Below are 22474 nucleotides of genomic sequence, written 5' to 3'. Positions count from 1 at the left end.
TTTGTGAGAAATTGATTTTATTAGAAATTACAGTGATAAATTAATAAATTAAAATTAAGTTTCGGGTCATTTCGGGTCGACCCGCCGCCCCGTAAACCTGAAATTTTCGGGTTCGGGTCAGCATACCTGACCCGTCACGGGTTGGCGGGTCGGGGTTCGGGTCAACAGATTTTCTGGCGGGTCTGTTGACCCGAACCCGACCCGCCAACCTGATTTGGACCCGAATTGCCACCCCTAACTGCAAGCGTGAAGGATTGATTTCATGATAATTTAGAGTTGCGGGATGAGGGAAAAAAACAGGGTGCAAATCAATAACAAAAAAAAATATAAAGTAAATAAATAAAAGGATAAGAGGAAAATGCTTGAATTGACGCTTAAAATGAATTTCGGTCTAGAAAAGCCACACTGCTTCGCAGGACGGGGTAGTTTAAAAGAATAAAGCGAAAGGAACATGGCGGGTGCGATCATACCAGCACTAATGCACCGGATCCCATCAGAACTCCGAAGTTAAGCGTGCTTGGGCGAGAGTAGTACTAGGATGGGTGACCCCCTGGGAAGTCCTCGTGTTGCACCCCTCTCTTTTTTGTTTCGAAATCCAAATTTCCTATTCGTTCTTTATCCTGTAGTAATTTAGCTCCGTCGGAACGATTGCTTAATATTTTGCTTCTTGTCGAAGCGTGAAGGAGGATCTGAAGGCGCGAGACAAATCAGGAACGGTACGGCTCGATCAAAGCCCGGATCGTCGCTCAAATTTGTCGGCGCAAATGTATCACCGCAACTAGGGGTGGCAATTTTCGACACGACCTGAAAACACGACACGAACCTAACACGAAATTAATGGGTTTGGGTTGAGGTTTCGGGAATTCGGGTCAGAATCGGGTTGGACCCGATGAACCCGAAAAGAAAACCGGTCGATTTCGGGTCAACCCGTGGTGACCTGATATGACCCGATATGACCCGTTTACGAATTAAAAATAATTTAATAAACATAAAAATAATTTTATCTAACTAAACTAAGTTATTCTTTTTTTCAAAGGCATTAATTACTTAATCCTAAACGAATTTATTTAATTTGTGTGAAGTTGAAATTATTATACTTGGACAAATAATATATTATATTATTTTTCACTTTTGTATTGTTTTAATTTATTTTATATTTTGCTTGGGATAAAACACTTTTACGGTGTTTAATTTATTTTAGATTTGATTTGGAATCATTTATTTAAATTTTTATTACTTGATTATGTAATTAGTTTTGTGAGAAATTGATTTTATTAGAAATTACAGTGATAAATTAATAAATTAAAATTAAGTTTCGGGTCATTTCGGGTCGACCCGCCGCCCCGTAAACCTGAAATTTTCGGGTTCGGGTCAGCATACCTGACCCGTCACGGGTTGGCGGGTCGGGGTTCGGGTCAACAGATTTTCTGGCGGGTCTGTTGACCCGAACCCGACCCGCCAACCTGATTTGGACCCGAATTGCCACCCCTAACTGCAAGCGTGAAGGATTGATTTCATGATAATTTAGAGTTGCGGGATGAGGGAAAAAAACAGGGTGCAAATCAATAACAAAAAAAAATATAAAGTAAATAAATAAAAGGATAAGAGGAAAATGCTTGAATTGACGCTTAAAATGAATTTCGGTCTAGAAAAGCCACACTGCTTCGCAGGACGGGGTAGTTTAAAAGAATAAAGCGAAAGGAACATGGCGGGTGCGATCATACCAGCACTAATGCACCGGATCCCATCAGAACTCCGAAGTTAAGCGTGCTTGGGCGAGAGTAGTACTAGGATGGGTGACCCCCTGGGAAGTCCTCGTGTTGCACCCCTCTCTTTTTTGTTTCGAAATCCAAATTTCCTATTCGTTCTTTATCCTGTAGTAATTTAGCTCCGTCGGAACGATTGCTTAATATTTTGCTTCTTGTCGAAGCGTGAAGGAGGATCTGAAGGCGCGAGACAAATCAGGAACGGTACGGCTCGATCAAAGCCCGGATCGTCGCTCAAATTTGTCGGCGCAAATGTATCACCGCAACTAGGGGTGGCAATTTTCGACACGACCTGAAAACACGACACGAACCTAACACGAAATTAATGGGTTTGGGTTGAGGTTTCGGGAATTCGGGTCAGAATCGGGTTGGACCCGATGAACCCGAAAAGAAAACCGGTCGATTTCGGGTCAACCCGTGGTGACCTGATATGACCCGATATGACCCGTTTACGAATTAAAAATAATTTAATAAACATAAAAATAATTTTATCTAACTAAACTAAGTTATTCTTTTTTTCAAAGGCATTAATTACTTAATCCTAAACGAATTTATTTAATTTGTGTGAAGTTGAAATTATTATACTTGGACAAATAATATATTATATTATTTTTCACTTTTGTATTGTTTTAATTTATTTTATATTTTGCTTGGGATAAAACACTTTTACGGTGTTTAATTTATTTTAGATTTGATTTGGAATCATTTATTTAAATTTTTATTACTTGATTATGTAATTAGTTTTGTGAGAAATTGATTTTATTAGAAATTACAGTGATAAATTAATAAATTAAAATTAAGTTTCGGGTCATTTCGGGTCGACCCGCCGCCCCGTAAACCTGAAATTTTCGGGTTCGGGTCAGCATACCTGACCCGTCACGGGTTGGCGGGTCGGGGTTCGGGTCAACAGATTTTCTGGCGGGTCTGTTGACCCGAACCCGACCCGCCAACCTGATTTGGACCCGAATTGCCACCCCTAACTGCAAGCGTGAAGGATTGATTTCATGATAATTTAGAGTTGCGGGATGAGGGAAAAAAACAGGGTGCAAATCAATAACAAAAAAAAATATAAAGTAAATAAATAAAAGGATAAGAGGAAAATGCTTGAATTGACGCTTAAAATGAATTTCGGTCTAGAAAAGCCACACTGCTTCGCAGGACGGGGTAGTTTAAAAGAATAAAGCGAAAGGAACATGGCGGGTGCGATCATACCAGCACTAATGCACCGGATCCCATCAGAACTCCGAAGTTAAGCGTGCTTGGGCGAGAGTAGTACTAGGATGGGTGACCCCCTGGGAAGTTCTCGTGTTGCACCCCTCTCTTTTTTGTTTCGAAATCCAAATTTCCTATTCGTTCTTTATCCTGTAGTAATTTAGCTCCGTCGGAACGATTGCTTAATATTTTGCTTCTTGTCGAAGCGTGAAGGAGGATCTGAAGGCGCGAGACAAATCAGGAACGGTACGGCTCGATCAAAGCCCGGATCGTCGCTCAAATTTGTCGGCGCAAATGTATCACCGCAACTAGGGGTGGCAATTTTCGACACGACCTGAAAACACGACACGAACCTAACACGAAATTAATGGGTTTGGGTTGAGGTTTCGGGAATTCGGGTCAGAATCGGGTTGGACCCGATGAACCCGAAAAGAAAACCGGTCGATTTCGGGTCAACCCGTGGTGACCTGATATGACCCGATATGACCCGTTTACGAATTAAAAATAATTTAATAAACATAAAAATAATTTTATCTAACTAAACTAAGTTATTCTTTTTTTCAAAGGCATTAATTACTTAATCCTAAACGAATTTATTTAATTTGTGTGAAGTTGAAATTATTATACTTGGACAAATAATATATTATATTATTTTTCACTTTTGTATTGTTTTAATTTATTTTATATTTTGCTTGGGATAAAACACTTTTACGGTGTTTAATTTATTTTAGATTTGATTTGGAATCATTTATTTAAATTTTTATTACTTGATTATGTAATTAGTTTTGTGAGAAATTGATTTTATTAGAAATTACAGTGATAAATTAATAAATTAAAATTAAGTTTCGGGTCATTTCGGGTCGACCCGCCGCCCCGTAAACCTGAAATTTTCGGGTTCGGGTCAGCATACCTGACCCGTCACGGGTTGGCGGGTCGGGGTTCGGGTCAACAGATTTTCTGGCGGGTCTGTTGACCCGAACCCGACCCGCCAACCTGATTTGGACCCGAATTGCCACCCCTAACTGCAAGCGTGAAGGATTGATTTCATGATAATTTAGAGTTGCGGGATGAGGGAAAAAAACAGGGTGCAAATCAATAACAAAAAAAAATATAAAGTAAATAAATAAAAGGATAAGAGGAAAATGCTTGAATTGACGCTTAAAATGAATTTCGGTCTAGAAAAGCCACACTGCTTCGCAGGACGGGGTAGTTTAAAAGAATAAAGCGAAAGGAACATGGCGGGTGCGATCATACCAGCACTAATGCACCGGATCCCATCAGAACTCCGAAGTTAAGCGTGCTTGGGCGAGAGTAGTACTAGGATGGGTGACCCCCTGGGAAGTCCTCGTGTTGCACCCCTCTCTTTTTTGTTTCGAAATCCAAATTTCCTATTCGTTCTTTATCCTGTAGTAATTTAGCTCCGTCGGAACGATTGCTTAATATTTTGCTTCTTGTCGAAGCGTGAAGGAGGATCTGAAGGCGCGAGACAAATCAGGAACGGTACGGCTCGATCAAAGCCCGGATCGTCGCTCAAATTTGTCGGCGCAAATGTATCACCGCAACTAGGGGTGGCAATTTTCGACACGACCTGAAAACACGACACGAACCTAACACGAAATTAATGGGTTTGGGTTGAGGTTTCGGGAATTCGGGTCAGAATCGGGTTGGACCCGATGAACCCGAAAAGAAAACCGGTCGATTTCGGGTCAACCCGTGGTGACCTGATATGACCCGATATGACCCGTTTACGAATTAAAAATAATTTAATAAACATAAAAATAATTTTATCTAACTAAACTAAGTTATTCTTTTTTTCAAAGGCATTAATTACTTAATCCTAAACGAATTTATTTAATTTGTGTGAAGTTGAAATTATTATACTTGGACAAATAATATATTATATTATTTTTCACTTTTGTATTGTTTTAATTTATTTTATATTTTGCTTGGGATAAAACACTTTTACGGTGTTTAATTTATTTTAGATTTGATTTGGAATCATTTATTTAAATTTTTATTACTTGATTATGTAATTAGTTTTGTGAGAAATTGATTTTATTAGAAATTACAGTGATAAATTAATAAATTAAAATTAAGTTTCGGGTCATTTCGGGTCGACCCGCCGCCCCGTAAACCTGAAATTTTCGGGTTCGGGTCAGCATACCTGACCCGTCACGGGTTGGCGGGTCGGGGTTCGGGTCAACAGATTTTCTGGCGGGTCTGTTGACCCGAACCCGACCCGCCAACCTGATTTGGACCCGAATTGCCACCCCTAACTGCAAGCGTGAAGGATTGATTTCATGATAATTTAGAGTTGCGGGATGAGGGAAAAAAACAGGGTGCAAATCAATAACAAAAAAAAATATAAAGTAAATAAATAAAAGGATAAGAGGAAAATGCTTGAATTGACGCTTAAAATGAATTTCGGTCTAGAAAAGCCACACTGCTTCGCAGGACGGGGTAGTTTAAAAGAATAAAGCGAAAGGAACATGGCGGGTGCGATCATACCAGCACTAATGCACCGGATCCCATCAGAACTCCGAAGTTAAGCGTGCTTGGGCGAGAGTAGTACTAGGATGGGTGACCCCCTGGGAAGTTCTCGTGTTGCACCCCTCTCTTTTTTGTTTCGAAATCCAAATTTCCTATTCGTTCTTTATCCTGTAGTAATTTAGCTCCGTCGGAACGATTGCTTAATATTTTGCTTCTTGTCGAAGCGTGAAGGAGGATCTGAAGGCGCGAGACAAATCAGGAACGGTACGGCTCGATCAAAGCCCGGATCGTCGCTCAAATTTGTCGGCGCAAATGTATCACCGCAACTAGGGGTGGCAATTTTCGACACGACCTGAAAACACGACACGAACCTAACACGAAATTAATGGGTTTGGGTTGAGGTTTCGGGAATTCGGGTCAGAATCGGGTTGGACCCGATGAACCCGAAAAGAAAACCGGTCGATTTCGGGTCAACCCGTGGTGACCTGATATGACCCGATATGACCCGTTTACGAATTAAAAATAATTTAATAAACATAAAAATAATTTTATCTAACTAAACTAAGTTATTCTTTTTTTCAAAGGCATTAATTACTTAATCCTAAACGAATTTATTTAATTTGTGTGAAGTTGAAATTATTATACTTGGACAAATAATATATTATATTATTTTTCACTTTTGTATTGTTTTAATTTATTTTATATTTTGCTTGGGATAAAACACTTTTACGGTGTTTAATTTATTTTAGATTTGATTTGGAATCATTTATTTAAATTTTTATTACTTGATTATGTAATTAGTTTTGTGAGAAATTGATTTTATTAGAAATTACAGTGATAAATTAATAAATTAAAATTAAGTTTCGGGTCATTTCGGGTCGACCCGCCGCCCCGTAAACCTGAAATTTTCGGGTTCGGGTCAGCATACCTGACCCGTCACGGGTTGGCGGGTCGGGGTTCGGGTCAACAGATTTTCTGGCGGGTCTGTTGACCCGAACCCGACCCGCCAACCTGATTTGGACCCGAATTGCCACCCCTAACTGCAAGCGTGAAGGATTGATTTCATGATAATTTAGAGTTGCGGGATGAGGGAAAAAAACAGGGTGCAAATCAATAACAAAAAAAAATATAAAGTAAATAAATAAAAGGATAAGAGGAAAATGCTTGAATTGACGCTTAAAATGAATTTCGGTCTAGAAAAGCCACACTGCTTCGCAGGACGGGGTAGTTTAAAAGAATAAAGCGAAAGGAACATGGCGGGTGCGATCATACCAGCACTAATGCACCGGATCCCATCAGAACTCCGAAGTTAAGCGTGCTTGGGCGAGAGTAGTACTAGGATGGGTGACCCCCTGGGAAGTCCTCGTGTTGCACCCCTCTCTTTTTTGTTTCGAAATCCAAATTTCCTATTCGTTCTTTATCCTGTAGTAATTTAGCTCCGTCGGAACGATTGCTTAATATTTTGCTTCTTGTCGAAGCGTGAAGGAGGATCTGAAGGCGCGAGACAAATCAGGAACGGTACGGCTCGATCAAAGCCCGGATCGTCGCTCAAATTTGTCGGCGCAAATGTATCACCGCAACTAGGGGTGGCAATTTTCGACACGACCTGAAAACACGACACGAACCTAACACGAAATTAATGGGTTTGGGTTGAGGTTTCGGGAATTCGGGTCAGAATCGGGTTGGACCCGATGAACCCGAAAAGAAAACCGGTCGATTTCGGGTCAACCCGTGGTGACCTGATATGACCCGATATGACCCGTTTACGAATTAAAAATAATTTAATAAACATAAAAATAATTTTATCTAACTAAACTAAGTTATTCTTTTTTTCAAAGGCATTAATTACTTAATCCTAAACGAATTTATTTAATTTGTGTGAAGTTGAAATTATTATACTTGGACAAATAATATATTATATTATTTTTCACTTTTGTATTGTTTTAATTTATTTTATATTTTGCTTGGGATAAAACACTTTTACGGTGTTTAATTTATTTTAGATTTGATTTGGAATCATTTATTTAAATTTTTATTACTTGATTATGTAATTAGTTTTGTGAGAAATTGATTTTATTAGAAATTACAGTGATAAATTAATAAATTAAAATTAAGTTTCGGGTCATTTCGGGTCGACCCGCCGCCCCGTAAACCTGAAATTTTCGGGTTCGGGTCAGCATACCTGACCCGTCACGGGTTGGCGGGTCGGGGTTCGGGTCAACAGATTTTCTGGCGGGTCTGTTGACCCGAACCCGACCCGCCAACCTGATTTGGACCCGAATTGCCACCCCTAACTGCAAGCGTGAAGGATTGATTTCATGATAATTTAGAGTTGCGGGATGAGGGAAAAAAACAGGGTGCAAATCAATAACAAAAAAAAATATAAAGTAAATAAATAAAAGGATAAGAGGAAAATGCTTGAATTGACGCTTAAAATGAATTTCGGTCTAGAAAAGCCACACTGCTTCGCAGGACGGGGTAGTTTAAAAGAATAAAGCGAAAGGAACATGGCGGGTGCGATCATACCAGCACTAATGCACCGGATCCCATCAGAACTCCGAAGTTAAGCGTGCTTGGGCGAGAGTAGTACTAGGATGGGTGACCCCCTGGGAAGTCCTCGTGTTGCACCCCTCTCTTTTTTGTTTCGAAATCCAAATTTCCTATTCGTTCTTTATCCTGTAGTAATTTAGCTCCGTCGGAACGATTGCTTAATATTTTGCTTCTTGTCGAAGCGTGAAGGAGGATCTGAAGGCGCGAGACAAATCAGGAACGGTACGGCTCGATCAAAGCCCGGATCGTCGCTCAAATTTGTCGGCGCAAATGTATCACCGCAACTAGGGGTGGCAATTTTCGACACGACCTGAAAACACGACACGAACCTAACACGAAATTAATGGGTTTGGGTTGAGGTTTCGGGAATTCGGGTCAGAATCGGGTTGGACCCGATGAACCCGAAAAGAAAACCGGTCGATTTCGGGTCAACCCGTGGTGACCTGATATGACCCGATATGACCCGTTTACGAATTAAAAATAATTTAATAAACATAAAAATAATTTTATCTAACTAAACTAAGTTATTCTTTTTTTCAAAGGCATTAATTACTTAATCCTAAACGAATTTATTTAATTTGTGTGAAGTTGAAATTATTATACTTGGACAAATAATATATTATATTATTTTTCACTTTTGTATTGTTTTAATTTATTTTATATTTTGCTTGGGATAAAACACTTTTACGGTGTTTAATTTATTTTAGATTTGATTTGGAATCATTTATTTAAATTTTTATTACTTGATTATGTAATTAGTTTTGTGAGAAATTGATTTTATTAGAAATTACAGTGATAAATTAATAAATTAAAATTAAGTTTCGGGTCATTTCGGGTCGACCCGCCGCCCCGTAAACCTGAAATTTTCGAGTTCGGGTCAGCATACCTGACCCGTCACGGGTTGGCGGGTCGGGGTTCGGGTCAACAGATTTTCTGGCGGGTCTGTTGACCCGAACCCGACCCGCCAACCTGATTTGGACCCGAATTGCCACCCCTAACTGCAAGCGTGAAGGATTGATTTCATGATAATTTAGAGTTGCGGGATGAGGGAAAAAAACAGGGTGCAAATCAATAACAAAAAAAAATATAAAGTAAATAAATAAAAGGATAAGAGGAAAATGCTTGAATTGACGCTTAAAATGAATTTCGGTCTAGAAAAGCCACACTGCTTCGCAGGACGGGGTAGTTTAAAAGAATAAAGCGAAAGGAACATGGCGGGTGCGATCATACCAGCACTAATGCACCGGATCCCATCAGAACTCCGAAGTTAAGCGTGCTTGGGCGAGAGTAGTACTAGGATGGGTGACCCCCTGGGAAGTCCTCGTGTTGCACCCCTCTCTTTTTTGTTTCGAAATCCAAATTTCCTATTCGTTCTTTATCCTGTAGTAATTTAGCTCCGTCGGAACGATTGCTTAATATTTTGCTTCTTGTCGAAGCGTGAAGGAGGATCTGAAGGCGCGAGACAAATCAGGAACGGTACGGCTCGATCAAAGCCCGGATCGTCGCTCAAATTTGTCGGCGCAAATGTATCACCGCAACTAGGGGTGGCAATTTTCGACACGACCTGAAAACACGACACGAACCTAACACGAAATTAATGGGTTTGGGTTGAGATTTCGGGAATTCGGGTCAGAATCGGGTTGGACCCGATGAACCCGAAAAGAAAACCGGTCGATTTCGGGTCAACCCGTGGTGACCTGATATGACCCGTTTACGAATTAAAAATAATTTAATAAACATAAAAATAATTTTATCTAACTAAACTAAGTTATTCTTTTTTTCAAATGCATTAATTACTTAATCCTAAACGAATTTATTTAATTTGTGTGAAGTTGAAATTATTATACTTGGACAAATAATATATTATATTATTTTTCACTTTTGTATTGTTTTAATTTATTTTATATTTTGCTTGGGATAAAACACTTTTACGGTGTTTAATTTATTTTAGATTTGATTTGGAATCATTTATTTAAATTTTTATTACTTGATTATGTAATTAGTTTTGTGAGAAATTGATTTTATTAGAAATTACAGTGATAAATTAATAAATTAAAATTAAGTTTCGGGTCATTTCGGGTCGACCCGCCGCCCCGTAAACCTGAAATTTTCGGGTTCGGGTCAGCATACCTGACCCGTCACGGGTTGGCGGGTCGGGGTTCGGGTCAACAGATTTTCTGGCGGGTCTGTTGACCCGAACCCGACCCGCCAACCTGATTTGGACCCGAATTGCCACCCCTAACTGCAAGCGTGAAGGATTGATTTCATGATAATTTAGAGTTGCGGGATGAGGGAAAAAAACAGGGTGCAAATCAATAACAAAAAAAAATATAAAGTAAATAAATAAAAGGATAAGAGGAAAATGCTTGAATTGACGCTTAAAATGAATTTCGGTCTAGAAAAGCCACACTGCTTCGCAGGACGGGGTAGTTTAAAAGAATAAAGCGAAAGGAACATGGCGGGTGCGATCATACCAGCACTAATGCACCGGATCCCATCAGAACTCCGAAGTTAAGCGTGCTTGGGCGAGAGTAGTACTAGGATGGGTGACCCCCTGGGAAGTCCTCGTGTTGCACCCCTCTCTTTTTTGTTTCGAAATCCAAATTTCCTATTCGTTCTTTATCCTGTAGTAATTTAGCTCCGTCGGAACGATTGCTTAATATTTTGCTTCTTGTCGAAGCGTGAAGGAGGATCTGAAGGCGCGAGACAAATCAGGAACGGTACGGCTCGATCAAAGCCCGGATCGTCGCTCAAATTTGTCGGCGCAAATGTATCACCGCAACTAGGGGTGGCAATTTTCGACACGACCTGAAAACACGACACGAACCTAACACGAAATTAATGGGTTTGGGTTGAGGTTTCGGGAATTCGGGTCAGAATCGGGTTGGACCCGATGAACCCGAAAAGAAAACCGGTCGATTTCGGGTCAACCCGTGGTGACCTGATATGACCCGATATGACCCGTTTACGAATTAAAAATAATTTAATAAACATAAAAATAATTTTATCTAACTAAACTAAGTTATTCTTTTTTTCAAAGGCATTAATTACTTAATCCTAAACGAATTTATTTAATTTGTGTGAAGTTGAAATTATTATACTTGGACAAATAATATATTATATTATTTTTCACTTTTGTATTGTTTTAATTTATTTTATATTTTGCTTGGGATAAAACACTTTTACGGTGTTTAATTTATTTTAGATTTGATTTGGAATCATTTATTTAAATTTTTATTACTTGATTATGTAATTAGTTTTGTGAGAAATTGATTTTATTAGAAATTACAGTGATAAATTAATAAATTAAAATTAAGTTTCGGGTCATTTCGGGTCGACCCGCCGCCCCGTAAACCTGAAATTTTCGGGTTCGGGTCAGCATACCTGACCCGTCACGGGTTGGCGGGTCGGGGTTCGGGTCAACAGATTTTCTGGCGGGTCTGTTGACCCGAACCCGACCCGCCAACCTGATTTGGACCCGAATTGCCACCCCTAACTGCAAGCGTGAAGGATTGATTTCATGATAATTTAGAGTTGCGGGATGAGGGAAAAAAACAGGGTGCAAATCAATAACAAAAAAAAATATAAAGTAAATAAATAAAAGGATAAGAGGAAAATGCTTGAATTGACGCTTAAAATGAATTTCGGTCTAGAAAAGCCACACTGCTTCGCAGGACGGGGTAGTTTAAAAGAATAAAGCGAAAGGAACATGGCGGGTGCGATCATACCAGCACTAATGCACCGGATCCCATCAGAACTCCGAAGTTAAGCGTGCTTGGGCGAGAGTAGTACTAGGATGGGTGACCCCCTGGGAAGTCCTCGTGTTGCACCCCTCTCTTTTTTGTTTCGAAATCCAAATTTCCTATTCGTTCTTTATCCTGTAGTAATTTAGCTCCGTCGGAACGATTGCTTAATATTTTGCTTCTTGTCGAAGCGTGAAGGAGGATCTGAAGGCGCGAGACAAATCAGGAACGGTACGGCTCGATCAAAGCCCGGATCGTCGCTCAAATTTGTCGGCGCAAATGTATCACCGCAACTAGGGGTGGCAATTTTCGACACGACCTGAAAACACGACACGAACCTAACACGAAATTAATGGGTTTGGGTTGAGGTTTCGGGAATTCGGGTCAGAATCGGGTTGGACCCGATGAACCCGAAAAGAAAACCGGTCGATTTCGGGTCAACCCGTGGTGACCCGATATGACCCGTTTACGAATTAAAAATAATTTAATAAACATAAAAATAATTTTATCTAACTAAACTAAGTTATTCTTTTTTTCAAAGGCATTAATTACTTAATCCTAAACGAATTTATTTAATTTGTGTGAAGTTGAAATTATTATACTTGGACAAATAATATATTATATTATTTTTCACTTTTGTATTGTTTTAATTTATTTTATATTTTGCTTGGGATAAAACACTTTTACGGTGTTTAATTTATTTTAGATTTGATTTGGAATCATTTATTTAAATTTTTATTACTTGATTATGTAATTAGTTTTGTGAGAAATTGATTTTATTAGAAATTACAGTGATAAATTAATAAATTAAAATTAAGTTTCGGGTCATTTCGGGTCGACCCGCCGCCCCGTAAACCTGAAATTTTCGGGTTCGGGTCAGCATACCTGACCCGTCACGGGTTGGCGGGTCGGGGTTCGGGTCAACAGATTTTCTGGCGGGTCTGTTGACCCGAACCCGACCCGCCAACCTGATTTGGACCCGAATTGCCACCCCTAACTGCAAGCGTGAAGGATTGATTTCATGATAATTTAGAGTTGCGGGATGAGGGAAAAAAACAGGGTGCAAATCAATAACAAAAAAAAATATAAAGTAAATAAATAAAAGGATAAGAGGAAAATGCTTGAATTGACGCTTAAAATGAATTTCGGTCTAGAAAAGCCACACTGCTTCGCAGGACGGGGTAGTTTAAAAGAATAAAGCGAAAGGAACATGGCGGGTGCGATCATACCAGCACTAATGCACCGGATCCCATCAGAACTCCGAAGTTAAGCGTGCTTGGGCGAGAGTAGTACTAGGATGGGTGACCCCCTGGGAAGTCCTCGTGTTGCACCCCTCTCTTTTTTGTTTCGAAATCCAAATTTCCTATTCGTTCTTTATCCTGTAGTAATTTAGCTCCGTCGGAACGATTGCTTAATATTTTGCTTCTTGTCGAAGCGTGAAGGAGGATCTGAAGGCGCGAGACAAATCAGGAACGGTACGGCTCGATCAAAGCCCGGATCGTCGCTCAAATTTGTCGGCGCAAATGTATCACCGCAACTAGGGGTGGCAATTTTCGACACGACCTGAAAACACGACACGAACCTAACACGAAATTAATGGGTTTGGGTTGAGGTTTCGGGAATTCGGGTCAGAATCGGGTTGGACCCGATGAACCCGAAAAGAAAACCGGTCGATTTCGGGTCAACCCGTGGTGACCTGATATGACCCGTTTACGAATTAAAAATAATTTAATAAACATAAAAATAATTTTATCTAACTAAACTAAGTTATTCTTTTTTTCAAAGGCATTAATTACTTAATCCTAAACGAATTTATTTAATTTGTGTGAAGTTGAAATTATTATACTTGGACAAATAATATATTATATTATTTTTCACTTTTGTATTGTTTTAATTTATTTTATATTTTGCTTGGGATAAAACACTTTTACGGTGTTTAATTTTTTAGATTTGATTTGGAATCATTTATTTAAATTTTTATTACTTGATTATGTAATTAGTTTTGTGAGAAATTGATTTTATTAGAAATTACAGTGATAAATTAATAAATTAAAATTAAGTTTCGGGTCATTTCGGGTCGACCCGCCGCCCCGTAAACCTGAAATTTTCGGGTTCGGGTCAGCATACCTGACCCGTCACGGGTTGGCGGGTCGGGGTTCGGGTCAACAGATTTTCTGGCGGGTCTGTTGACCCGAACCCGACCCGCCAACCTGATTTGGACCCGAATTGCCACCCCTAACTGCAAGCGTGAAGGATTGATTTCATGATAATTTAGAGTTGCGGGATGAGGGAAAAAAACAGGGTGCAAATCAATAACAAAAAAAAATATAAAGTAAATAAATAAAAGGATAAGAGGAAAATGCTTGAATTGACGCTTAAAATGAATTTCGGTCTAGAAAAGCCACACTGCTTCGCAGGACGGGGTAGTTTAAAAGAATAAAGCGAAAGGAACATGGCGGGTGCGATCATACCAGCACTAATGCACCGGATCCCATCAGAACTCCGAAGTTAAGCGTGCTTGGGCGAGAGTAGTACTAGGATGGGTGACCCCCTGGGAAGTCCTCGTGTTGCACCCCTCTCTTTTTTGTTTCGAAATCCAAATTTCCTATTCGTTCTTTATCCTGTAGTAATTTAGCTCCGTCGGAACGATTGCTTAATATTTTGCTTCTTGTCGAAGCGTGAAGGAGGATCTGAAGGCGCGAGACAAATCAGGAACGGTACGGCTCGATCAAAGCCCGGATCGTCGCTCAAATTTGTCGGCGCAAATGTATCACCGCAACTAGGGGTGGCAATTTTCGACACGACCTGAAAACACGACACGAACCTAACACGAAATTAATGGGTTTGGGTTGAGGTTTCGGGAATTCGGGTCAGAATCGGGTTGGACCCGATGAACCCGAAAAGAAAACCGGTCGATTTCGGGTCAACCCGTGGTGACCTGATATGACCCGTTTACGAATTAAAAATAATTTAATAAACATAAAAATAATTTTATCTAACTAAACTAAGTTATTCTTTTTTTCAAAGGCATTAATTACTTAATCCTAAACGAATTTATTTAATTTGTGTGAAGTTGAAATTATTATACTTGGACAAATAATATATTATATTATTTTTCACTTTTGTATTGTTTTAATTTATTTTATATTTTGCTTGGGATAAAACACTTTTACGGTGTTTAATTTTTTAGATTTGATTTGGAATCATTTATTTAAATTTTTATTACTTGATTATGTAATTAGTTTTGTGAGAAATTGATTTTATTAGAAATTACAGTGATAAATTAATAAATTAAAATTAAGTTTCGGGTCATTTCGGGTCGACCCGCCGCCCCGTAAACCTGAAATTTTCGGGTTCGGGTCAGCATACCTGACCCGTCACGGGTTGGCGGGTCGGGGTTCGGGTCAACAGATTTTCTGGCGGGTCTGTTGACCCGAACCCGACCCGCCAACCTGATTTGGACCCGAATTGCCACCCCTAACTGCAAGCGTGAAGGATTGATTTCATGATAATTTAGAGTTGCGGGATGAGGGAAAAAAACAGGGTGCAAATCAATAACAAAAAAAAATATAAAGTAAATAAATAAAAGGATAAGAGGAAAATGCTTGAATTGACGCTTAAAATGAATTTCGGTCTAGAAAAGCCACACTGCTTCGCAGGACGGGGTAGTTTAAAAGAATAAAGCGAAAGGAACATGGCGGGTGCGATCATACCAGCACTAATGCACCGGATCCCATCAGAACTCCGAAGTTAAGCGTGCTTGGGCGAGAGTAGTACTAGGATGGGTGACCCCCTGGGAAGTCCTCGTGTTGCACCCCTCTCTTTTTTGTTTCGAAATCCAAATTTCCTATTCGTTCTTTATCCTGTAGTAATTTAGCTCCGTCGGAACGATTGCTTAATATTTTGCTTCTTGTCGAAGCGTGAAGGAGGATCTGAAGGCGCGAGACAAATCAGGAACGGTACGGCTCGATCAAAGCCCGGATCGTCGCTCAAATTTGTCGGCGCAAATGTATCACCGCAACTAGGGGTGGCAATTTTCGACACGACCTGAAAACACAACACGAACCTAACACGAAATTAATGGGTTTGGGTTGAGGTTTCGGGAATTCGGGTCAGAATCGGGTTGGACCCGATGAACCCGAAAAGAAAACCGGTCGATTTCGGGTCAACCCGTGGTGACCTGATATGACCCGTTTACGAATTAAAAATAATTTAATAAACATAAAAATAATTTTATCTAACTAAACTAAGTTATTCTTTTTTTCAAAGGCATTAATTACTTAATCCTAAACGAATTTATTTAATTTGTGTGAAGTTGAAATTATTATACTTGGACAAATAATATATTATATTATTTTTCACTTTTGTATTGTTTTAATTTATTTTATATTTTGCTTGGGATAAAACACTTTTACGGTGTTTAATTTATTTTAGATTTGATTTGGAATCATTTATTTAAATTTTTATTACTTGATTATGTAATTAGTTTTGTGAGAAATTGATTTTATTAGAAATTACAGTGATAAATTAATAAATTAAAATTAAGTTTCGGGTCATTTCGGGTCGACCCGCCGCCCCGTAAACCTGAAATTTTCGGGTTCGGGTCAGCATACCTGACCCGTCACGGGTTGGCGGGTCGGGGTTCGGGTCAACAGATTTTCTGGCGGGTCTGTTGACCCGAACCCGACCCGCCAACCTGATTTGGACCCGAATTGCCACCCCTAACTGCAAGCGTGAAGGATTGATTTCATGATAATTTAGAGTTGCGGGATGAGGGAAAAAAACAGGGTGCAAATCAATAACAAAAAAAAATATAAAGTAAATAAATAAAAGGATAAGAGGAAAATGCTTGAATTGACGCTTAAAATGAATTTCGGTCTAGAAAAGCCACACTGCTTCGCAGGACGGGGTAGTTTAAAAGAATAAAGCGAAAGGAACATGGCGGGTGCGATCATACCAGCACTAATGCACCGGATCCCATCAGAACTCCGAAGTTAAGCGTGCTTGGGCGAGAGTAGTACTAGGATGGGTGACCCCCTGGGAAGTCCTCGTGTTGCACCCCTCTCTTTTTTGTTTCGAAATCCAAATTTCCTATTCGTTCTTTATCCTGTAGTAATTTAGCTCCGTCGGAACGATTGCTTAATATTTTGCTTCTTGTCGAAGCGTGAAGGAGGATCTGAAGGCGCGAGACAAATCAGGAACGGTACGGCTCGATCAAAGCCCGGATCGTCGCTCAAATTTGTCGGCGCAAATGTATCACCGCAACTAGGGGTGGCAATTTTCGACACGACCTGAAAACACGACACGAACCTAACACGAAATTAATGGGTTTGGGTTGAGGTTTCGGGAATTCGGGTCAGAATCGGGTTGGACCCGATGAACCCGAAAAGAAAACCGGTCGATTTCGGGTCAACCCGTGGTGACCTGATATGACCCGTTTACGAATTAAAAATAATTTAATAAACATAAAAATAATTTTATCTAACTAAACTAAGTTATTCTTTTTTTCAAAGGCATTAATTACTTAATCCTAAACGAATTTATTTAATTTGTGTGAAGTTGAAATTATTATACTTGGACAAATAATATATTATATTATTTTTCACTTTTGTATTGTTTTAATTTATTTTATATTTTGCTTGGGATAAAACACTTTTACGGTGTTTAATTTTTTAGATTTGATTTGGAATCATTTATTTAAATTTTTATTACTTGATTATGTAATTAGTTTTGTGAGAAATTGATTTTATTAGAAATTACAGTGATAAATTAATAAATTAAAATTAAGTTTCGGGTCATTTCGGGTCGACCCGCCGCCCCGTAAACCTGAAATTTTCGGGTTCGGGTCAGCATACCTGACCCGTCACGGGTTGGCGGGTCGGGGTTCGGGTCAACAGATTTTCTGGCGGGTCTGTTGACCCGAACCCGACCCGCCAACCTGATTTGGACCCGAATTGCCACCCCTAACTGCAAGCGTGAAGGATTGATTTCATGATAATTTAGAGTTGCGGGATGAGGGAAAAAAACAGGGTGCAAATCAATAACAAAAAAAAATATAAAGTAAATAAATAAAAGGATAAGAGGAAAATGCTTGAATTGACGCTTAAAATGAATTTCGGTCTAGAAAAGCCACACTGCTTCGCAGGACGGGGTAGTTTAAAAGAATAAAGCGAAAGGAACATGGCGGGTGCGATCATACCAGCACTAATGCACCGGATCCCATCAGAACTCCGAAGTTAAGCGTGCTTGGGCGAGAGTAGTACTAGGATGGGTGACCCCCTGGGAAGTCCTCGTGTTGCACCCCTCTCTTTTTTGTTTCGAAATCCAAATTTCCTATTCGTTCTTTATCCTGTAGTAATTTAGCTCCGTCGGAACGATTGCTTAATATTTTGCTTCTTGTCGAAGCGTGAAGGAGGATCTGAAGGCGCGAGACAAATCAGGAACGGTACGGCTCGATCAAAGCCCGGATCGTCGCTCAAATTTGTCGGCGCAAATGTATCACCGCAACTAGGGGTGGCAATTTTCGACACGACCTGAAAACACGACACGAACCTAACACGAAATTAATGGGTTTGGGTTGAGGTTTCGGGAATTCGGGTCAGAATCGGGTTGGACCCGATGAACCCGAAAAGAAAACCGGTCGATTTCGGGTCAACCCGTGGTGACCTGATATGACCCGTTTACGAATTAAAAATAATTTAATAAACATAAAAATAATTTTATCTAACTAAACTAAGTTATTCTTTTTTTCAAAGGCATTAATTACTTAATCCTAAACGAATTTATTTAATTTGTGTGAAGTTGAAATTATTATACTTGGACAAATAATATATTATATTATTTTTCACTTTTGTATTGTTTTAATTTATTTTATATTTTGCTTGGGATAAAACACTTTTACGGTGTTTAATTTTTTAGATTTGATTTGGAATCATTTATTTAAATTTTTATTACTTGATTATGTAATTAGTTTTGTGAGAAATTGATTTTATTAGAAATTACAGTGATAAATTAATAAATTAAAATTAAGTTTCGGGTCATTTCGGGTCGACCCGCCGCCCCGTAAACCTGAAATTTTCGGGTTCGGGTCAGCATACCTGACCCGTCACGGGTTGGCGGGTCGGGGTTCGGGTCAACAGATTTTCTGGCGGGTCTGTTGACCCGAACCCGACCCGCCAACCTGATTTGGACCCGAATTGCCACCCCTAACTGCAAGCGTGAAGGATTGATTTCATGATAATTTAGAGTTGCGGGATGAGGGAAAAAAACAGGGTGCAAATCAATAACAAAAAAAAATATAAAGTAAATAAATAAAAGGATAAGAGGAAAATGCTTGAATTGACGCTTAAAATGAATTTCGGTCTAGAAAAGCCACACTGCTTCGCAGGACGGGGTAGTTTAAAAGAATAAAGCGAAAGGAACATGGCGGGTGCGATCATACCAGCACTAATGCACCGGATCCCATCAGAACTCCGAAGTTAAGCGTGCTTGGGCGAGAGTAGTACTAGGATGGGTGACCCCCTGGGAAGTCCTCGTGTTGCACCCCTCTCTTTTTTGTTTCGAAATCCAAATTTCCTATTCGTTCTTTATCCTGTAGTAATTTAGCTCCGTCGGAACGATTGCTTAATATTTTGCTTCTTGTCGAAGCGTGAAGGAGGATCTGAAGGCGCGAGACAAATCAGGAACGGTACGGCTCGATCAAAGCCCGGATCGTCGCTCAAATTTGTCGGCGCAAATGTATCACCGCAACTAGGGGTGGCAATTTTCGACACGACCTGAAAACACAACACGAACCTAACACGAAATTAATGGGTTTGGGTTGAGGTTTCGGGAATTCGGGTCAGAATCGGGTTGGACCCGATGAACCCGAAAAGAAAACCGGTCGATTTCGGGTCAACCCGTGGTGACCTGATATGACCCGTTTACGAATTAAAAATAATTTAATAAACATAAAAATAATTTTATCTAACTAAACTAAGTTATTCTTTTTTTCAAAGGCATTAATTACTTAATCCTAAACGAATTTATTTAATTTGTGTGAAGTTGAAATTATTATACTTGGACAAATAATATATTATATTATTTTTCACTTTTGTATTGTTTTAATTTATTTTATATTTTGCTTGGGATAAAACACTTTTACGGTGTTTAATTTATTTTAGATTTGATTTGGAATCATTTATTTAAATTTTTATTACTTGATTATGTAATTAGTTTTGTGAGAAATTGATTTTATTAGAAATTACAGTGATAAATTAATAAATTAAAATTAAGTTTCGGGTCATTTCGGGTCGACCCGCCGCCCCGTAAACCTGAAATTTTCGGGTTCGGGTCAGCATACCTGACCCGTCACGGGTTGGCGGGTCGGGGTTCGGGTCAACAGATTTTCTGGCGGGTCTGTTGACCCGAACCCGACCCGCCAACCTGATTTGGACCCGAATTGCCACCCCTAACTGCAAGCGTGAAGGATTGATTTCATGATAATTTAGAGTTGCGGGATGAGGGAAAAAAACAGGGTGCAAATCAATAACAAAAAAAAATATAAAGTAAATAAATAAAAGGATAAGAGGAAAATGCTTGAATTGACGCTTAAAATGAATTTCGGTCTAGAAAAGCCACACTGCTTCGCAGGACGGGGTAGTTTAAAAGAATAAAGCGAAAGGAACATGGCGGGTGCGATCATACCAGCACTAATGCACCGGATCCCATCAGAACTCCGAAGTTAAGCGTGCTTGGGCGAGAGTAGTACTAGGATGGGTGACCCCCTGGGAAGTCCTCGTGTTGCACCCCTCTCTTTTTTGTTTCGAAATCCAAATTTCCTATTCGTTCTTTATCCTGTAGTAATTTAGCTCCGTCGGAACGATTGCTTAATATTTTGCTTCTTGTCGAAGCGTGAAGGAGGATCTGAAGGCGCGAGACAAATCAGGAACGGTACGGCTCGATCAAAGCCCGGATCGTCGCTCAAATTTGTCGGCGCAAATGTATCACCGCAACTAGGGGTGGCAATTTTCGACACGACCTGAAAACACGACACGAACCTAACACGAAATTAATGGGTTTGGGTTGAGGTTTCGGGAATTCGGGTCAGAATCGGGTTGGACCCGATGAACCCGAAAAGAAAACCGGTCGATTTCGGGTCAACCCGTGGTGACCTGATATGACCCGATATGACCCGTTTACGAATTAAAAATAATTTAATAAACATAAAAATAATTTTATCTAACTAAACTAAGTTATTCTTTTTTTCAAAGGCATTAATTACTTAATCCTAAACGAATTTATTTAATTTGTGTGAAGTTGAAATTATTATACTTGGACAAATAATATATTATATTATTTTTCACTTTTGTATTGTTTTAATTTATTTTATATTTTGCTTGGGATAAAACACTTTTACGGTGTTTAATTTATTTTAGATTTGATTTGGAATCATTTATTTAAATTTTTATTACTTGATTATGTAATTAGTTTTGTGAGAAATTGATTTTATTAGAAATTACAGTGATAAATTAATAAATTAAAATTAAGTTTCGGGTCATTTCTGGTCGACCCGCCGCCCCGTAAACCTGAAATTTTCGGGTTCGGGTCAGCATACCTGACCCGTCACGGGTTGGCGGGTCGGGGTTCGGGTCAACAGATTTTCTGGCGGGTCTGTTGACCCGAACCCGACCCGCCAACCTGATTTGGACCCGAATTGCCACCCCTAACTGCAAGCGTGAAGGATTGATTTCATGATAATTTAGAGTTGCGGGATGAGGGAAAAAAACAGGGTGCAAATCAATAACAAAAAAAAATATAAAGTAAATAAATAAAAGGATAAGAGGAAAATGCTTGAATTGACGCTTAAAATGAATTTCGGTCTAGAAAAGCCACACTGCTTCGCAGGACGGGGTAGTTTAAAAGAATAAAGCGAAAGGAACATGGCGGGTGCGATCATACCAGCACTAATGCACCGGATCCCATCAGAACTCCGAAGTTAAGCGTGCTTGGGCGAGAGTAGTACTAGGATGGGTGACCCCCTGGGAAGTCCTCGTGTTGCACCCCTCTCTTTTTTGTTTCGAAATCCAAATTTCCTATTCGTTCTTTATCCTGTAGTAATTTAGCTCCGTCGGAACGATTGCTTAATATTTTGCTTCTTGTCGAAGCGTGAAGGAGGATCTGAAGGCGCGAGACAAATCAGGAACGGTACGGCTCGATCAAAGCCCGGATCGTCGCTCAAATTTGTCGGCGCAAATGTATCACCGCAACTAGGGGTGGCAATTTTCGACACGACCTGAAAACACGACACGAACCTAACACGAAATTAATGGGTTTGGGTTGAGGTTTCGGGAATTCGGGTCAGAATCGGGTTGGACCCGATGAACCCGAAAAGAAAACCGGTCGATTTCGGGTCAACCCGTGGTGACCTGATATGACCCGATATGACCCGTTTACGAATTAAAAATAATTTAATAAACATAAAAATAATTTTATCTAACTAAACTAAGTTATTCTTTTTTTCAAAGGCATTAATTACTTAATCCTAAACGAATTTATTTAATTTGTGTGAAGTTGAAATTATTATACTTGGACAAATAATATATTATATTATTTTTCACTTTTGTATTGTTTTAATTTATTTTATATTTTGCTTGGGATAAAACACTTTTACGGTGTTTAATTTATTTTAGATTTGATTTGGAATCATTTATTTAAATTTTTATTACTTGATTA

General features: G+C 39.4%; 18 non-coding genes across 18 annotated transcripts; all 18 read left to right on the top strand.

Moving 5' to 3' along the window:
* Positions 1-456: 456 nt before the first annotated feature.
* On the top strand, positions 457-575 carry LOC140029667 (5S ribosomal RNA). The gene has a single exon (XR_011833576.1). It is a non-coding gene; the product is annotated as a 5S ribosomal RNA (ribosomal RNA).
* A 1135-nt stretch (positions 576-1710) lies between these two features.
* On the top strand, positions 1711-1829 carry LOC140029666 (5S ribosomal RNA). The gene has a single exon (XR_011833575.1). It is a non-coding gene; the product is annotated as a 5S ribosomal RNA (ribosomal RNA).
* Positions 1830-2964: 1135 nt separating this feature from the next.
* Positions 2965-3083, top strand: LOC140021855 (5S ribosomal RNA). Its single transcript, XR_011825837.1, has one exon. It is a non-coding gene; the product is annotated as a 5S ribosomal RNA (ribosomal RNA).
* Positions 3084-4218: 1135 nt separating this feature from the next.
* Positions 4219-4337, top strand: LOC140029665 (5S ribosomal RNA). Its single transcript, XR_011833574.1, has one exon. It is a non-coding gene; the product is annotated as a 5S ribosomal RNA (ribosomal RNA).
* Positions 4338-5472: 1135 nt separating this feature from the next.
* LOC140032613 (5S ribosomal RNA) lies at positions 5473-5591 on the top strand. The gene has a single exon (XR_011836538.1). It is a non-coding gene; the product is annotated as a 5S ribosomal RNA (ribosomal RNA).
* A 1135-nt stretch (positions 5592-6726) lies between these two features.
* LOC140029664 (5S ribosomal RNA) lies at positions 6727-6845 on the top strand. Its single transcript, XR_011833573.1, has one exon. It is a non-coding gene; the product is annotated as a 5S ribosomal RNA (ribosomal RNA).
* A 1135-nt stretch (positions 6846-7980) lies between these two features.
* On the top strand, positions 7981-8099 carry LOC140029663 (5S ribosomal RNA). The gene has a single exon (XR_011833572.1). It is a non-coding gene; the product is annotated as a 5S ribosomal RNA (ribosomal RNA).
* A 1135-nt stretch (positions 8100-9234) lies between these two features.
* On the top strand, positions 9235-9353 carry LOC140029661 (5S ribosomal RNA). The gene has a single exon (XR_011833569.1). It is a non-coding gene; the product is annotated as a 5S ribosomal RNA (ribosomal RNA).
* Positions 9354-10478: 1125 nt separating this feature from the next.
* LOC140029660 (5S ribosomal RNA) lies at positions 10479-10597 on the top strand. The gene has a single exon (XR_011833568.1). It is a non-coding gene; the product is annotated as a 5S ribosomal RNA (ribosomal RNA).
* A 1135-nt stretch (positions 10598-11732) lies between these two features.
* LOC140029659 (5S ribosomal RNA) lies at positions 11733-11851 on the top strand. The gene has a single exon (XR_011833567.1). It is a non-coding gene; the product is annotated as a 5S ribosomal RNA (ribosomal RNA).
* A 1125-nt stretch (positions 11852-12976) lies between these two features.
* On the top strand, positions 12977-13095 carry LOC140029658 (5S ribosomal RNA). The gene has a single exon (XR_011833566.1). It is a non-coding gene; the product is annotated as a 5S ribosomal RNA (ribosomal RNA).
* A 1123-nt stretch (positions 13096-14218) lies between these two features.
* On the top strand, positions 14219-14337 carry LOC140029657 (5S ribosomal RNA). Its single transcript, XR_011833564.1, has one exon. It is a non-coding gene; the product is annotated as a 5S ribosomal RNA (ribosomal RNA).
* Positions 14338-15460: 1123 nt separating this feature from the next.
* LOC140029656 (5S ribosomal RNA) lies at positions 15461-15579 on the top strand. The gene has a single exon (XR_011833563.1). It is a non-coding gene; the product is annotated as a 5S ribosomal RNA (ribosomal RNA).
* A 1125-nt stretch (positions 15580-16704) lies between these two features.
* Positions 16705-16823, top strand: LOC140029655 (5S ribosomal RNA). Its single transcript, XR_011833562.1, has one exon. It is a non-coding gene; the product is annotated as a 5S ribosomal RNA (ribosomal RNA).
* A 1123-nt stretch (positions 16824-17946) lies between these two features.
* Positions 17947-18065, top strand: LOC140029654 (5S ribosomal RNA). The gene has a single exon (XR_011833561.1). It is a non-coding gene; the product is annotated as a 5S ribosomal RNA (ribosomal RNA).
* Positions 18066-19188: 1123 nt separating this feature from the next.
* Positions 19189-19307, top strand: LOC140029653 (5S ribosomal RNA). The gene has a single exon (XR_011833560.1). It is a non-coding gene; the product is annotated as a 5S ribosomal RNA (ribosomal RNA).
* A 1125-nt stretch (positions 19308-20432) lies between these two features.
* Positions 20433-20551, top strand: LOC140029652 (5S ribosomal RNA). The gene has a single exon (XR_011833558.1). It is a non-coding gene; the product is annotated as a 5S ribosomal RNA (ribosomal RNA).
* Positions 20552-21686: 1135 nt separating this feature from the next.
* On the top strand, positions 21687-21805 carry LOC140029650 (5S ribosomal RNA). Its single transcript, XR_011833556.1, has one exon. It is a non-coding gene; the product is annotated as a 5S ribosomal RNA (ribosomal RNA).
* The last annotated feature ends 669 nt before the right edge of the window (positions 21806-22474 follow it).

This window comes from Coffea arabica, chromosome 11e, assembly GCF_036785885.1.
Source record: "Coffea arabica cultivar ET-39 chromosome 11e, Coffea Arabica ET-39 HiFi, whole genome shotgun sequence".
In the NCBI taxonomy this organism is placed as follows: domain Eukaryota; kingdom Viridiplantae; phylum Streptophyta; class Magnoliopsida; order Gentianales; family Rubiaceae; genus Coffea; species Coffea arabica.
The sequence above is the reverse complement of the archived record's forward strand: the minus strand, read 5'-3'. Positions and strand labels throughout refer to the sequence as shown.